Source organism: Pelobates fuscus, chromosome 2 (assembly GCF_036172605.1).
Source record: "Pelobates fuscus isolate aPelFus1 chromosome 2, aPelFus1.pri, whole genome shotgun sequence".
Taxonomy (NCBI): Eukaryota; Metazoa; Chordata; class Amphibia; order Anura; family Pelobatidae; genus Pelobates; species Pelobates fuscus.
In genome coordinates, this window is record NC_086318.1 from 439,006,705 (window position 1) to 439,023,654 (window position 16,950).

The 16,950-nt window shown below is 40.9% G+C and overlaps 1 protein-coding gene across 1 annotated transcript in view; it reads left to right on the top strand.

Moving 5' to 3' along the window:
• Nucleotides 1-16,950, top strand: part of KIF6 (kinesin family member 6) — a 274,702-nt gene that overhangs the window by 154,189 nt on the left and 103,563 nt on the right. The gene's annotated exons all lie outside the window — the stretch shown is intronic.

Consider the following 16,950-nt stretch of genomic DNA (forward strand, 5'->3'; position numbering starts at 1 on the left):
CATGGTATAGAATACCCACCCATTTCATTATATAGAATAACCGGCCATTTCATGGTATAGAATACCCACCCATTTCATTATATAGTGTAACCACCCATTTCATGGTATAGAATACCCGCCCATTTCATTATATAGCGTAACCACCCATTTCATGGTATAGAATAACCGCCCATTTCATTATATAGCGTAACCGCCCATTTCATGGTATAGAATAACCGCCCATTTCATGGTATAGAATAACCGCCCATTTCATGGTATAGAATACCCGCCCATTTCATTATATAGAATAACCGGCCATTTCATGGTATAGAATAACCACCCATTTCATTATATAGCGTAACCACCCATTTCATGGTATAGAATAACCACCCATTTCATTATATAGCGCAACCGCCCATTTCATGGTATAGAATACACGCCCATTTCATTATATAGAATAACCGCCCATTTCAATATATAGCGTAACCGCCCATTTCATGGTATAGAATAACCGCCCATTTCATGGTATAGAATAACCACCCATTTCATGGTATAGAATAACCACCCATTTCATGGTATAGAATAACCGCCCATTTCATTATATAGAATAACCGGCCATTTCATGGTATAGAATAACCGCCCATTTCATTATATAGCGTAACCACCCATTTCATGGTATAGAATAACCACCCATTTCATGGTATAGAATACCCGCCCATTTCATTATATAGCGCAACCGCCCATTTCATGGTATAGAATAACTGCCCATTTCATTATATAGAATAACCGCCCATTTCATGGTATAGAATACCCGCCCATTTCATTATATAGCGTAACCGCCCATTTCATGGTATAGAATACCCGCCCATTTCATTATATAGCGTAACCGCCCATTTCATTATATAGAATACCCGCCCATTTCATTATATAGCGTAACCACCCATTTCATGGTATAGAACAGGGGTAGGCAACCTACGGCACTAGTGCCATGCACGGCACTCGAGGTGTCTTTGCACGGCACTCAAGGCTGCTAGAGTCAAACAGGCTCTGGCCTATCAGGAGTCCCAGTAAAACTTTAGATATCTGCTAATCCGAAAAGGTGGTGAAGAACAATCCTCAATTTATGCATTGCAGCACGTAGAGGTAGTGATCTCAGATCACTTCCTCCCAGCACTTGTGAATAGGAAGCCACACTGTAGTAGAGCAGCTCGCAGTTGCTGTTGCAGCTCCTGTCCTTGACATGTACCTGGCCGGACTAGTCCCCACTGGAACCCAGGGAAGTCACCCACACTGCTAGATATACACAGAAATGCAGAATAACCCTCCCCTCATACAAATAATACGGACAGCCCACACACAAACATACACACAATCCGCACAAACGAAACACCACTAACAATCCACATACATGCACACAACCCCACATGCAATACCCCAAACAGCCCCCACACACTACCAAACACACACTTTGACATATCCATCCACACACACACCATTCCACAAGCAGCACCCATACACAGCTTACATTCATATGTATCATACACAATACCATAAACTACTCATGAACATAAACAATATAATAGCTCATATACGCAGGGCCTTCTTTAACGCGGGGCAAACTGGGCAGCTGCACCGTGAGCCCTGCTGGCCTCAACTATTTCTAACCCTCTGGCTGGTAATCTGCACACTAAGGAGGCCCACCGGGTTGCCCATGCACAAAGGACCACCCGCTGGGCTTCTGTCAGCAGGGACCCAGTCACACGCTGAGGTGCTTTAACAGCGCGAGCGGGCCCCTTGCTTTTCGGCAGCAGGCTGGGAGGAAGTGACGGCCACGCATCACTTCCTCCCACAAAGAGAGGAGCGCGCAGGAAAGAAGAGTAGGCAGATTGGAGGGGAGCTGGCCAAGAGCTCTAGACCCCAACTCCCAACGCCTTCAGCCACCAGCAGGAAAGGTAGGAAACTGGAGGGTGAGTTTTAAAGTGTATGTCTGTGTCAGTATGTCTGTCAGTGTGTGTGTGTCAGTATGTTTGTGTGTGTCTCATATCTGTGTGTGTCTCATATCTGTGTGTGTCAGTATGTCTTTGTGTGTCAGTATGTCTTTGTGTGTCAGTATGTGTCAGTATGTCTGTGTGTGTGTCCGTATATCTGTGTCAGTATATCTGTGTGTGTGTGTCAGTATGTTTGTATGTCAGCATGTCTATGTGTGTGTCAGTATATCTGTGTGTGTGTGTCAGTATGTTTGTATGACAGCATGTCTGTGTGTATGTCAGTATGTCTCTGTGTGTGTCAGTATATCTGTGTGTGTGTGTGTGTGTGCTTGCAATCATGCCAATACCACATACAAACATTCCACAAAAACACACAAAAACTGCTTAGTGCTAAATACAGACCTGCAAACATGAGTAAATGGTAGAGCTCCAGCTGTCAATGCATTTCTGGAGTTGCACGACAGATGGGGATCTACCTTTTTAATCACCGTGCAACAGGGAGACCGTCAAGAATTCTTGCACCTCTCTACTTTAGGTCCGCCACTGTGTTGAGGTGGAGGATGTGATTGCATGCCTGGAAAGGGGGGACAGGGTCAAGGGGGCCATAAGCAAATGCTTTGCCCAGGGTCCAGTCATTATTAAAGACAGTCCTGCATATTACGTACAAATACAATGATACAAAGCAATTACAGTAAAAATAACACAAGCAGAATACGGCAGCCTACACACCTCGATTTATAAAAAAATAGGACCGGCACGCTACGGGACATCACAATCCTATATCGGCACAGTGCTGCTAAAAGGTTGCCTACCCCTGGTATAGAATAACCGCCCATTTCATTATATAGCGCAACCGCCCATTTCATGGTATAGAATAACCGCCCATTTCATTATATAGCGTAACCACCCATTTCATGGTATAGAATACCCGCCGATTTCATTATATAGCGTAACCACCCATTTCATGGTATAGAATAACCACCCATTTCATTATATAGCGTAACCACCCATTTCATTATATAGCGTAACCACCCATTTCATGGTATAGAATAACCGCCCATTTCATTATATAGCGTAACCGCCCATTTTATGGTATAGAATACCCGCCCATTTCATTATATAGCGTAACCGCCCATTTTATGGTATAGAATTACCGTCCATTTCATTATTTAGAGTAACCACCCATTTCATGGTATAGAATAACCGCCCATTTCATTATATAGCGTAACCACCCATTTCATGGTATAGAATAACCGCCCATTTCATTATATAGAGTAACCACCCATTTCATGGTATAGAATACCCGCCCATTTCATTATATAGCGTAACCACCCATTTCATGGTATAGAATAACCGCCCATTTCATTATATAGCGTAACCGCCCATTTTATGGTATAGAATACCCGCCCATTTCATTATATAGCGTAACCGCCCATTTCATGGTATAGAATAACCGCCCATTTCATTATATAGCGTAACCGCCCATTTTATGGTATAGAATAACCGCACATTTCATTATATAGAGTAACCGCCCATTTCATTATATAGCGTAACCACCCATTTCATGGTATAGAATACCCGCCCATTTCATTATATAGCGTAACCGCCCATTTCATGGTATAGAATAACCGCCCATTTCATTATATAGCGTAACCGTCCATTTCTTGGTATGGAATAACCGCCCATTTCATTATATAGAGTAACCACCCATTTCATGGTATAGAATAACCGCCCATTTCATTATATAGCGTAACCGCCCATTTCATGGTATAGAATAACCGCCCATTTCATTCTATAGCGTAACCGCCCATTTTATGGTATAGAATAACCGCCCATTTCATTATATAGCGTAACCGCCCATTTCATGGTATAGAATACCCGCCCATTTCATTATAGCGTAACCGCCCATTTCATTATATAGAGTAACCACCCATTTCATGGTATAGAATACCCGCCTATTTAATTATATAGCGTAACTGCCCATTTCATTGTATAGCATACCAGCCTATTTCATGGTATTGAATAACCGCCTATTTCATGGTATAGAATACCCGCCCATTTCATAATAATAACCGCCAATTTCATTATATAGAATAACCGCCCATTTCATTATATAGAATAACCGCCCATTTTATTATTTAGTGTAACCGCCCATTTCATGGTATAGAATAACCGCCCATTTCATGGTATAGAATAACCGCCCATTTCATTATGTAGCGTAACCGCCCATTTCATTGTATAGCGTAACCACCCATTTCATGGTATAGAATAACCGCCCATTTCATTATATAGAGTAACCACCAATTTCATGGTATAGAATACCCGCCCATTTCATTATATAGCGTAACCACCCATTTCATGGTATAGAATAACCGCCCATTTCATTATATAGAGTAACCACCCATTTCATGGTATAGAATACCCGCCCATTTCATTATATAGCGCAACCACCCATCTCATTATATAGCGTAACCACCCATTTCATGGTATAGAATACCCGCCCATTTCATTATATAGCGTAACCGCCCATTTCATGGTATAGAATAACCGCCCATTTCATTATATAGCGTAACCGCCCATTTTATGGTATAGAATACCCGCCCATTTCATGGTATAGAATACCCGCCCATTTCATTATATAGCGTAACCGCCCATTTCAATATATAGCGTAACCGCCCATTTCATGGTATAGAATAACCGCCCATTTCAATTTACAGCGTAACCGCCCATTTTATGGTATAGAATACCCGCCCATTTCATGGTATAGAATAACCGCCCATTTCATTATATAGCGTAACCGCCCATTTCATGGTATAGAATAACCGCCCATTTCATTATATAGAGTAACCACCCATTTCATGGTATAGAATAACCGCCCATTTCATTATATAGAGTAACCACCCATTTCATGGTATAGAATACCCGCCCATTTCATTATATAGCGTAACCACCCATTTCATGGTATAGAATAACCGCCCATTTCATTATATAGCGTAACCGCCCATTTTATGGTATAGAATACCCGCCCATTTCATTATATAGCGTAACCGCCCATTTCATGGTATAGAATAACCGCCCATTTCATTATATAGCGTAACCGCCCATTTTATGGTATAGAATAACCGCACATTTCATTATATAGAGTAACCGCCCATTTCATTATATAGCGTAACCACCCATTTCATGGTATAGAATACCCGCCCATTTCATTATATAGCGTAACCGCCCATTTCATGGTATAGAATAACCGCCCATTTCATTATATAGCGTAACCGTCCATTTCTTGGTATGGAATAACCGCCCATTTCATTATATAGAGTAACCACCCATTTCATGGTATAGAATAACCGCCCATTTCATTATATAGCGTAACCGCCCATTTCATGGTATAGAATAACCGCCCATTTCATTCTATAGCGTAACCGCCCATTTTATGGTATAGAATAACCGCCCATTTCATTATATAGCGTAACCGCCCATTTCATGGTATAGAATACCCGCCCATTTCATTATATAGCGTAACCGCCCATTTCATTATATAGAGTAACCACCCATTTCATGGTATAGAATACCCGCCTATTTAATTATATAGCGTAACTGCCCATTTCATTGTATAGCATACCAGCCTATTTCATGGTATTGAATAACCGCCTATTTCATGGTATAGAATACCCGCCCATTTCATAATAATAACCGCCAATTTCATTATATAGAATAACCGCCCATTTCATTATATAGAATAACCGCCCATTTTATTATTTAGTGTAACCGCCCATTTCATGGTATAGAATAACCGCCCATTTCATGGTATAGAATAACCGCCCATTTCATTATGTAGCGTAACCGCCCATTTCATTGTATAGCGTAACCACCCATTTCATGGTATAGAATAACCGCCCATTTCATTATATAGCGTAACCACCCATTTCATGGTATAGAATACCCGCCGATTTCATTATATAGCGTAACCACCCATTTCATGGTATAGAATAACCACCCATTTCATTATATAGCGTAACCACCCATTTCATTATATAGCGTAACCACCCATTTCATGGTATAGAATAACCGCCCATTTCATTATATAGCGTAACCGCCCATTTTATGGTATAGAATACCCGCCCATTTCATTATATAGCGTAACCGCCCATTTTATGGTATAGAATAACCGTCCATTTCATTATTTAGAGTAACCACCCATTTCATGGTATAGAATAACCGCCCATTTCATTATATAGCGTAACCACCCATTTCATGGTATAGAATAACCGCCCATTTCATTATATAGAGTAACCACCCATTTCATGGTATAGAATACCCGCCCATTTCATTATATAGCGTAACCACCCATTTCATGGTATAGAATAACCGCCCATTTCATTATATAGCGTAACCGCCCATTTTATGGTATAGAATACCCGCCCATTTCATTATATAGCGTAACCGCCCATTTCATGGTATAGAATAACCGCCCATTTCATTATATAGCGTAACCGCCCATTTTATGGTATAGAATAACCGCACATTTCATTATATAGAGTAACCGCCCATTTCATTATATAGCGTAACCACCCATTTCATGGTATAGAATACCCGCCCATTTCATTATATAGCGTAACCGCCCATTTCATGGTATAGAATAACCGCCCATTTCATTATATAGCGTAACCGTCCATTTCTTGGTATGGAATAACCGCCCATTTCATTATATAGAGTAACCACCCATTTCATGGTATAGAATAACCGCCCATTTCATTATATAGCGTAACCGCCCATTTCATGGTATAGAATAACCGCCCATTTCATTCTATAGCGTAACCGCCCATTTTATGGTATAGAATAACCGCCCATTTCATTATATAGCGTAACCGCCCATTTCATGGTATAGAATACCCGCCCATTTCATTATATAGCGTAACCGCCCATTTCATTATATAGAGTAACCACCCATTTCATGGTATAGAATACCCGCCTATTTAATTATATAGCGTAACTGCCCATTTCATTGTATAGCATACCAGCCTATTTCATGGTATTGAATAACCGCCTATTTCATGGTATAGAATACCCGCCCATTTCATAATAATAACCGCCAATTTCATTATATAGAATAACCGCCCATTTCATTATATAGAATAACCGCCCATTTTATTATTTAGTGTAACCGCCCATTTCATGGTATAGAATAACCGCCCATTTCATGGTATAGAATAACCGCCCATTTCATTATGTAGCGTAACCGCCCATTTCATTGTATAGCGTAACCACCCATTTCATGGTATAGAATAACCGCCCATTTCATTATATAGAGTAACCACCAATTTCATGGTATAGAATACCCGCCCATTTCATTATATAGCGTAACCACCCATTTCATGGTATAGAATAACCGCCCATTTCATTATATAGAGTAACCACCCATTTCATGGTATAGAATACCCGCCCATTTCATTATATAGCGCAACCACCCATCTCATTATATAGCGTAACCACCCATTTCATGGTATAGAATACCCGCCCATTTCATTATATAGCGTAACCGCCCATTTCATGGTATAGAATAACCGCCCATTTCATTATATAGCGTAACCGCCCATTTTATGGTATAGAATACCCGCCCATTTCATGGTATAGAATACCCGCCCATTTCATTATATAGCGTAACCGCCCATTTCAATATATAGCGTAACCGCCCATTTCATGGTATAGAATAACCGCCCATTTCATTATACAGCGTAACCGCCCATTTTATGGTATAGAATACCCGCCCATTTCATGGTATAGAATAACCGCCCATTTCAATATATAGCGTAACCGCCCATTTCATGGTATAGAATAACCGCCCATTTCATTATACAGCGTAACCGCCCATTTTATGGTATAGAATACCCGCCCATTTCATGGTATAGAATAACCGCCCATTTCATTATATAGCGTAACCGCCCATTTCATGGTATAGAATAACCGCCCATTTCATTATATAGAGTAACCACCCATTTCATGGTATAGAATAACCGCCCATTTCATTATATAGAGTAACCACCCATTTCATGGTATAGAATACCCGCCCATTTCATTATATAGCGTAACCACCCATTTCATGGTATAGAATAACCGCCCATTTCATTATATAGCGTAACCGCCCATTTTATGGTATAGAATACCCGCCCATTTCATTATATAGCGTAACCGCCCATTTCATGGTATAGAATAACCGCCCATTTCATTATATAGCGTAACCGCCCATTTTATGGTATAGAATAACCGCACATTTCATTATATAGAGTAACCGCCCATTTCATTATATAGCGTAACCACCCATTTCATGGTATAGAATACCCGCCCATTTCATTATATAGCGTAACCGCCCATTTCATGGTATAGAATAACCGCCCATTTCATTATATAGCGTAACCGTCCATTTCTTGGTATGGAATAACCGCCCATTTCATTATATAGAGTAACCACCCATTTCATGGTATAGAATAACCGCCCATTTCATTATATAGCGTAACCGCCCATTTCATGGTATAGAATAACCGCCCATTTCATTCTATAGCGTAACCGCCCATTTTATGGTATAGAATAACCGCCCATTTCATTATATAGCGTAACCGCCCATTTCATGGTATAGAATACCCGCCCATTTCATTATATAGCGTAACCGCCCATTTCATTATATAGAGTAACCACCCATTTCATGGTATAGAATACCCGCCTATTTAATTATATAGCGTAACTGCCCATTTCATTGTATAGCATACCAGCCTATTTCATGGTATTGAATAACCGCCTATTTCATGGTATAGAATACCCGCCCATTTCATAATAATAACCGCCAATTTCATTATATAGAATAACCGCCCATTTCATTATATAGAATAACCGCCCATTTTATTATTTAGTGTAACCGCCCATTTCATGGTATAGAATAACCGCCCATTTCATGGTATAGAATAACCGCCCATTTCATTATGTAGCGTAACCGCCCATTTCATTGTATAGCGTAACCACCCATTTCATGGTATAGAATAACCGCCCATTTCATTATATAGAGTAACCACCAATTTCATGGTATAGAATACCCGCCCATTTCATTATATAGCGTAACCACCCATTTCATGGTATAGAATAACCGCCCATTTCATTCTATAGCGTAACCGCCCATTTTATGGTATAGAATAACCGCCCATTTCATTATATAGCGTAACCGCCCATTTCATGGTATAGAATACCCGCCCATTTCATTATATAGCGTAACCGCCCATTTCATTATATAGAGTAACCACCCATTTCATGGTATAGAATACCCGCCTATTTAATTATATAGCGTAACTGCCCATTTCATTGTATAGCATACCAGCCTATTTCATGGTATTGAATAACCGCCTATTTCATGGTATAGAATACCCGCCCATTTCATAATAATAACCGCCAATTTCATTATATAGAATAACCGCCCATTTCATTATATAGAATAACCGCCCATTTTATTATTTAGTGTAACCGCCCATTTCATGGTATAGAATAACCGCCCATTTCATGGTATAGAATAACCGCCCATTTCATTATGTAGCGTAACCGCCCATTTCATTGTATAGCGTAACCACCCATTTCATGGTATAGAATAACCGCCCATTTCATTATATAGAGTAACCACCAATTTCATGGTATAGAATACCCGCCCATTTCATTATATAGCGTAACCACCCATTTCATGGTATAGAATAACCGCCCATTTCATTATATAGAGTAACCACCCATTTCATGGTATAGAATACCCGCCCATTTCATTATATAGCGCAACCACCCATCTCATTATATAGCGTAACCACCCATTTCATGGTATAGAATACCCGCCCATTTCATTATATAGCGTAACCGCCCATTTCATGGTATAGAATAACCGCCCATTTCATTATATAGCGTAACCGCCCATTTTATGGTATAGAATACCCGCCCATTTCATGGTATAGAATACCCGCCCATTTCATTATATAGCGTAACCGCCCATTTCAATATATAGCGTAACCGCCCATTTCATGGTATAGAATACCCGCCCATTTCATTATATAGCGTAACCGCCCATTTCATTATATAGAGTAACCACCCATTTCATGGTATAGAATACCCGCCTATTTAATTATATAGCGTAACTGCCCATTTCATTGTATAGCATACCAGCCTATTTCATGGTATTGAATAACCGCCTATTTCATGGTATAGAATACCCGCCCATTTCATAATAATAACCGCCAATTTCATTATATAGAATAACCGCCCATTTCATTATATAGAATAACCGCCCATTTTATTATTTAGTGTAACCGCCCATTTCATGGTATAGAATAACCGCCCATTTCATGGTATAGAATAACCGCCCATTTCATTATGTAGCGTAACCGCCCATTTCATTGTATAGCGTAACCACCCATTTCATGGTATAGAATAACCGCCCATTTCATTATATAGAGTAACCACCAATTTCATGGTATAGAATACCCGCCCATTTCATTATATAGCGTAACCACCCATTTCATGGTATAGAATAACCGCCCATTTCATTCTATAGCGTAACCGCCCATTTTATGGTATAGAATAACCGCCCATTTCATTATATAGCGTAACCGCCCATTTCATGGTATAGAATACCCGCCCATTTCATTATATAGCGTAACCGCCCATTTCATTATATAGAGTAACCACCCATTTCATGGTATAGAATACCCGCCTATTTAATTATATAGCGTAACTGCCCATTTCATTGTATAGCATACCAGCCTATTTCATGGTATTGAATAACCGCCTATTTCATGGTATAGAATACCCGCCCATTTCATAATAATAACCGCCAATTTCATTATATAGAATAACCGCCCATTTCATTATATAGAATAACCGCCCATTTTATTATTTAGTGTAACCGCCCATTTCATGGTATAGAATAACCGCCCATTTCATGGTATAGAATAACCGCCCATTTCATTATGTAGCGTAACCGCCCATTTCATTGTATAGCGTAACCACCCATTTCATGGTATAGAATAACCGCCCATTTCATTATATAGAGTAACCACCAATTTCATGGTATAGAATACCCGCCCATTTCATTATATAGCGTAACCACCCATTTCATGGTATAGAATAACCGCCCATTTCATTATATAGAGTAACCACCCATTTCATGGTATAGAATACCCGCCCATTTCATTATATAGCGCAACCACCCATCTCATTATATAGCGTAACCACCCATTTCATGGTATAGAATACCCGCCCATTTCATTATATAGCGTAACCGCCCATTTCATGGTATAGAATAACCGCCCATTTCATTATATAGCGTAACCGCCCATTTTATGGTATAGAATACCCGCCCATTTCATGGTATAGAATACCCGCCCATTTCATTATATAGCGTAACCGCCCATTTCAATATATAGCGTAACCGCCCATTTCATGGTATAGAATAACCGCCCATTTCATTATACAGCGTAACCGCCCATTTTATGGTATAGAATACCCGCCCATTTCATGGTATAGAATAACCGCCCATTTCATTATATAGCGTAACCACCCATTTCATGGTATAGAATAACCACCCATTTCATGGTATAGAATAACCGCCCATTTCATTATATAGCGTAACCGCCCATTTCATTATATAGCGTAACCGCCCATTTCATGGCATAGAATAACCGCCCATTTCATTATATAGCGTAACCGCCCATTTTATGGAATAAAATAACCGCCCATTTCATTATATAGAGTAACCACCCATTTCATGGTATAGAATACCCGCCCATTTCATTATATAGCGCAACCACCCATTTCATTATATAGCGTAACCACCCATTTCATGGTATAGAATACCCGCCCATTTCATTATATAGCGCAACCGCCCATTTCATGGTATAGAATAACCGCCCATTTCATTATATAGCGTAACCGCCCATTTCATGGTATAGAATAACCGCCCATTTCATTATATAGCGTAACCGCCCATTTTATGGTATAGAATAACCGCCCATTTCATTATATAGAGTAACCGCCCATTTCATTATATAGCGTAACCACCCATTTCATGGTATAGAATACCCGCCCATTTCATTATATAGCGTAACCGCCCATTTCATGGTATAGAATAACCGCCCATTTCATTATATAGCGTAACCGTCCATTTCTTGGTATGGAATAACCGCCCATTTCATTATATAGAGTAACCACCCATTTCATGGTATAGAATAACCGCCCATTTCATTATATAGCGTAACCGCCCATTTCATGGTATAGAATAACCGCCCATTTCATTCTATAGCGTAACCGCCCATTTTATGGTATAGAATAACCGCCCATTTCATTATATAGCGTAACCGCCCATTTCATGGTATAGAATACCCGCCCATTTCATTATATAGCGTAACCGCCCATTTCATTATATAGAGTAACCACCCATTTCATGGTATAGAATACCCGCCTATTTAATTATATAGCGTAACTGCCCATTTCATTGTATAGCATACCAGCCTATTTCATGGTATAGAATAACCGCCTATTTCATGGTATAGAATACCCGCCCATTTCATAATAATAACCGCCAATTTCATTATATAGAATAACCGCCCATTTCATTATATAGAATAACCGCCCATTTTATTATTTAGTTTAACCGCCCATTTCATGGTATAGAATAACCGCCCATTTCATAGTATAGAATAACCGCCCATTTCATTATGTAGCGTAACCGCCCATTTCATTGTATAGCATACCAGCCTATTTCATGGTATAGAATACCAGCCCAGTTCATTATATATAGAATACCCGCCCATTTCATTATATAGAATACCTGCCCATTTCATAGTATAGAATACCCACACATTTCGTCATATAGAATACCCGCCCATTTCATTATATAGAATACCAGCACATTTCATTATGTAAAGCATACCAGCCCACTCCAAGTTAATCTCGCTGAGCAATTTAATGTTATTGAATTCACTAAGCCTGGTTATATAGCTTTGCTCTGCAATATTCACACTTGAAAATGCCCATGATAAAAATATGGGCATCTGACCTCAAGCAGGGCCGAAGAGCCTAAAACATCCCAGTCGGCCACCACTGCCGGCACTGTGGGGGCTCTCACTTTGCAAAGAAAGCTTCTGCCTAACTGCTTGGCAGGTACCTACTGTGCTCAGGTATACAGGGGTATGGGCTCAGTATTTACTGGACTTTTCTGCACAGCTCCCTTGTGCTGGCATGTGAGGTCACCCCTGCATCAGCATCAGTGCAATGTGCAGGATAGCACTGTTATTGCATCTGCCCCACTGGACCTCAGGGAGAGGATCTGCTCCAGCTGTACCTACTGCTAGACCTCTTAATAAACACATAAAAATGGTGTTTGTGTGTGTGAAGAAAATAGCATATTATTCGAGACTTTTATTGCCATTCGGGACTTTTTTATGTTTTATTGTTTCGGTAGCCGTAACTACCGAACATCGACCACCCTGCTGGCTCATTATCTTCAAATAAAACTATCCCTGTGTGGCCACTGTTCGTATAGCCGATCGACATGTGCAAGAGAAAACGGCGGCCATCTTGTTTACATGAATAGAGGCAGCGGGACTTGGTTGTCGAGTGTCTGGAACTAAAATCGGACACTCGCCTTCCCGAACACGGGTCAAACCATACGAACGCCTGCTTCCTTTTTCCGAACAGCCAGGAGAGCGCTGTTCGGTAGTTTGGTTCCCACGAACCATGGGAACAATCGCTCCTATGAGCCAGGGGGCTCCGTTCGTGCATTTATTTGATTTTCTGACTTTTCTAAATAGACCGACCGCACAACCTAAACTCATGGAACTGTTTCTGGGCAGGAGCCTCATGTGCGGTCAGTCGAATGGGACTTCCACAAAATTCGAAAACCCGTGAACTGATCTGGGTGATTTTTGGATATGTTGGTCACCCAGATCAGGGCTATCAGGGGATACTATCTGTTTTAGGGTACTTTCAAAGTTTTGGGGAAAATACGTTTTTACTGCCTGGAGATAATTGAGTTACTAAGTTAGCTGACTGTTATCTCACAGGCAGAGAGGAGGGGATTGTCTGTTTGCATTGGGAGTGTTCATCTTTGTCACTGTAATGTTATTGGCTGTAACCTTTGTCCCCCTGTCCCCCACAAGGTCCATGTGGGAGTGCCCCTTGCATGGGGACTTGCATAAAAGCCAGTGTGGCACCCATAGGCGTGCACAGCCTATTGCATTAGGGTTTGCACCCTAAAGGACAAACACTTGCCACATGAATATGTATGTATATATATATATATATATATATATATATATATATACACACACATACATACACTGATGTGTGTGTGTGTATGTGCTGTTAGTGTGTGTGTGTAAGGGTGTTGTGTGTGTGAGGGTGCTGTTAGTGTGATGTTTGTGTGAAGGTGCTGGTAATGTGCCACATAGCACATTACCAGCACCCTCACACACACATCACACTAACAGCATCCTCACACACACACACATACAGCACCCTCACACCACCCTTGTGTGTGTGTGTTTGTGAGGGTGCTGTTAGTGTGCTGTGTGTGAGGGTGCTGGTAGTGTGCTGTGTGTGTGTGTGTGAGGGTGTTTGTTAGGTTCCTGTTATTGTGCTGTGTGAGGGTGCTGTTTGTGTGATTAGTAGTGTGAGGGGGCTGTGTGTGGGTGTTGTGTGTTTGTGAGGGTGCTGTTAGTGTGCTGTTTGTGTGTGAGGGTGCTGTTAGTGTGCTGTGTGTGAGGGTGCGGTGTGTTTGTAAGGGTGCTGTGTTTGTGAGGGTGCTGTTAGTGTGCTGTGTGTGTGTGTGTGTGTGTGTGTGTGTGTGTGTGAGGGTGCTGTATGTGTGTAGGTGCTGTGTCTGGGTGCTGTTTGTGTGCTGTGTGTGTGAGGGTGCTGTATGTGTGTGTGCTGTATGTTTGAAGGGATTGTGGGGGTGGAGGTGGGGGCAGATTAGTAAATATCCCCCTCCCTTCTTACCTTATGTAGGTAGGGGGGATCCTTGCTGCCATGTGCCAATCCCTGGTGGTCCAGTGGAGAGTGAACTCTAGCCTGCGGGGCTAGAGTTCACTCTTACAAGATCTGAGCGTTGCCTCTGCCGGTCTGAATCCAAAGGCACTCCGGGGTGAGTAGGGTGTGCCCAGGCACACCCAGCACACCCGTATGCACGCCTATGGTTGCACCATTCAAATTAATTCCTGTTGTACCCTTCATAAAGTCTAGGCTCATGTTCGGGTAACTGTCTACTTGCTGGGGAGAAACTACTTAAATGCTGCATCTGTCTGGAACTATTCGTATCTACACCCGAACTGCAGTTATATTCACTCATGCTCAGCAGTTCGGGAGGAATAGGCGAACAGGGTATATAAATATACCAGCGTTCGTAACAGTGTGTATATGTCTGTGTGTGTGTGTGTGTGTGTTTGTATGTATGTGTGCAGGAGAATGTGTGTGTTTATTAGATAGCTACCTATTTTTGTATTTTTAAATGTAGCAATCCCTCACAAGGATATGAAATTGGGGAACTATCTAAGATTATTCGTTTTTTATTAGTTTTTAGCTATATAGATGAAAGAGGCCCTTCATCAATTTACAGACATAGCATTTGGCCTTCATGACCCCTGCTCTACTAGGTGCGAGGTGTGAGAGATTATGCTCTTTGTTTAAATATTCTTTGGAATGGCTGACTATGGTATGGGATAGAAAGTCTATTCTGTATGATGCAGGCTGCTGGCACACTGACAGTATCATGGCAGCACCTGCCAAGGGGTAATTACCCGTGTGTTTGCTCTCCGTGTGTCTGGCCTGACAGTGCAATAGACGGCATTGTCTCTGCAGGTATTTTGTATATTAAAGATCAGAGACTGCAGAAAGACGGTGAGCAGGCTTCCTTACAGATATTGTGCCAAGGCAGTACCAGCCTGTCTGTGTGAGTTTTTATACTGAGGGCCATGCCAGGTTCACTTTAGCTGTGATGGGGACGACCCATCCTGTTTGTTTTATTTGGAAGCTATGGCGCGGTCCTCTAAGGTAACTGCTTACTCGCAATTCCTATTGTGCGCGAGCTGTGTTTAGTTCACATGATGTAAAATGAGAAATATTTGTCCACTGTGGAAAAGTAAGGGATACGTTATTACAGATATCTTATTCTGCTTTGCTTTTAAATCTCTCAGACCTAATCATTGTTTAATAATTTATGTCAAGGTTTTTTTTCTCCTTTGGGCTGTAATAAAAATTACAATTTACCACTAACCATATCCTTTGTTTTAAAAATAAAAATGTGGGCTTGTTTTGTTTTAGATACAGCAAGCTTACTTAACCCCAAGGATTATGTTGGCACAAAGCCCCAGGGGTCACCTATTGTTGCAGTGCCAGCATAATTCATTTTTAGAAGAAAATAAGCAGAGAAATTCATAGTAATGTGTGTATTACAGAGCCCCATAGCAAATCGCAGTGAAATGCAGCTCACTTGGACAAACACCGTCTGCGTGAAGATATATGGATATATATACGAGATGTAATTCTGTTTGTGTGTTTCAAACTCCTGATACATCTTATCTCATGGTTACATCACCTGACTTTATAGACATACAGAGCCACATGGAGGGACTGTCCCTTTCCTTTATGTCGCTTCAAAGTGATAGTCCAAGTATGTTAACCACTACAGCCCACTATGGTTTCTGCAGAGCAGCAGAATGTTGATCTTGCTGTCCTTTGATTGTCTAAGAGCATCAGCTGGTCCCCTCTCAGCCATATAAATGAGCGTCTGTGCATGATAGAAATTTACATTGAAAAATGTTCATTTTAACTATGGTAACTCTATCTAATCTAGAGTGATCGGCTGTGAGTGCTGGGTAAACATTGCCATCTCAATCTGTGAATATTCACATTATCTGAGCCGCAGCCTTTGGGCTGAGCTATGTGCACCGTTATAACCCAATTTTAT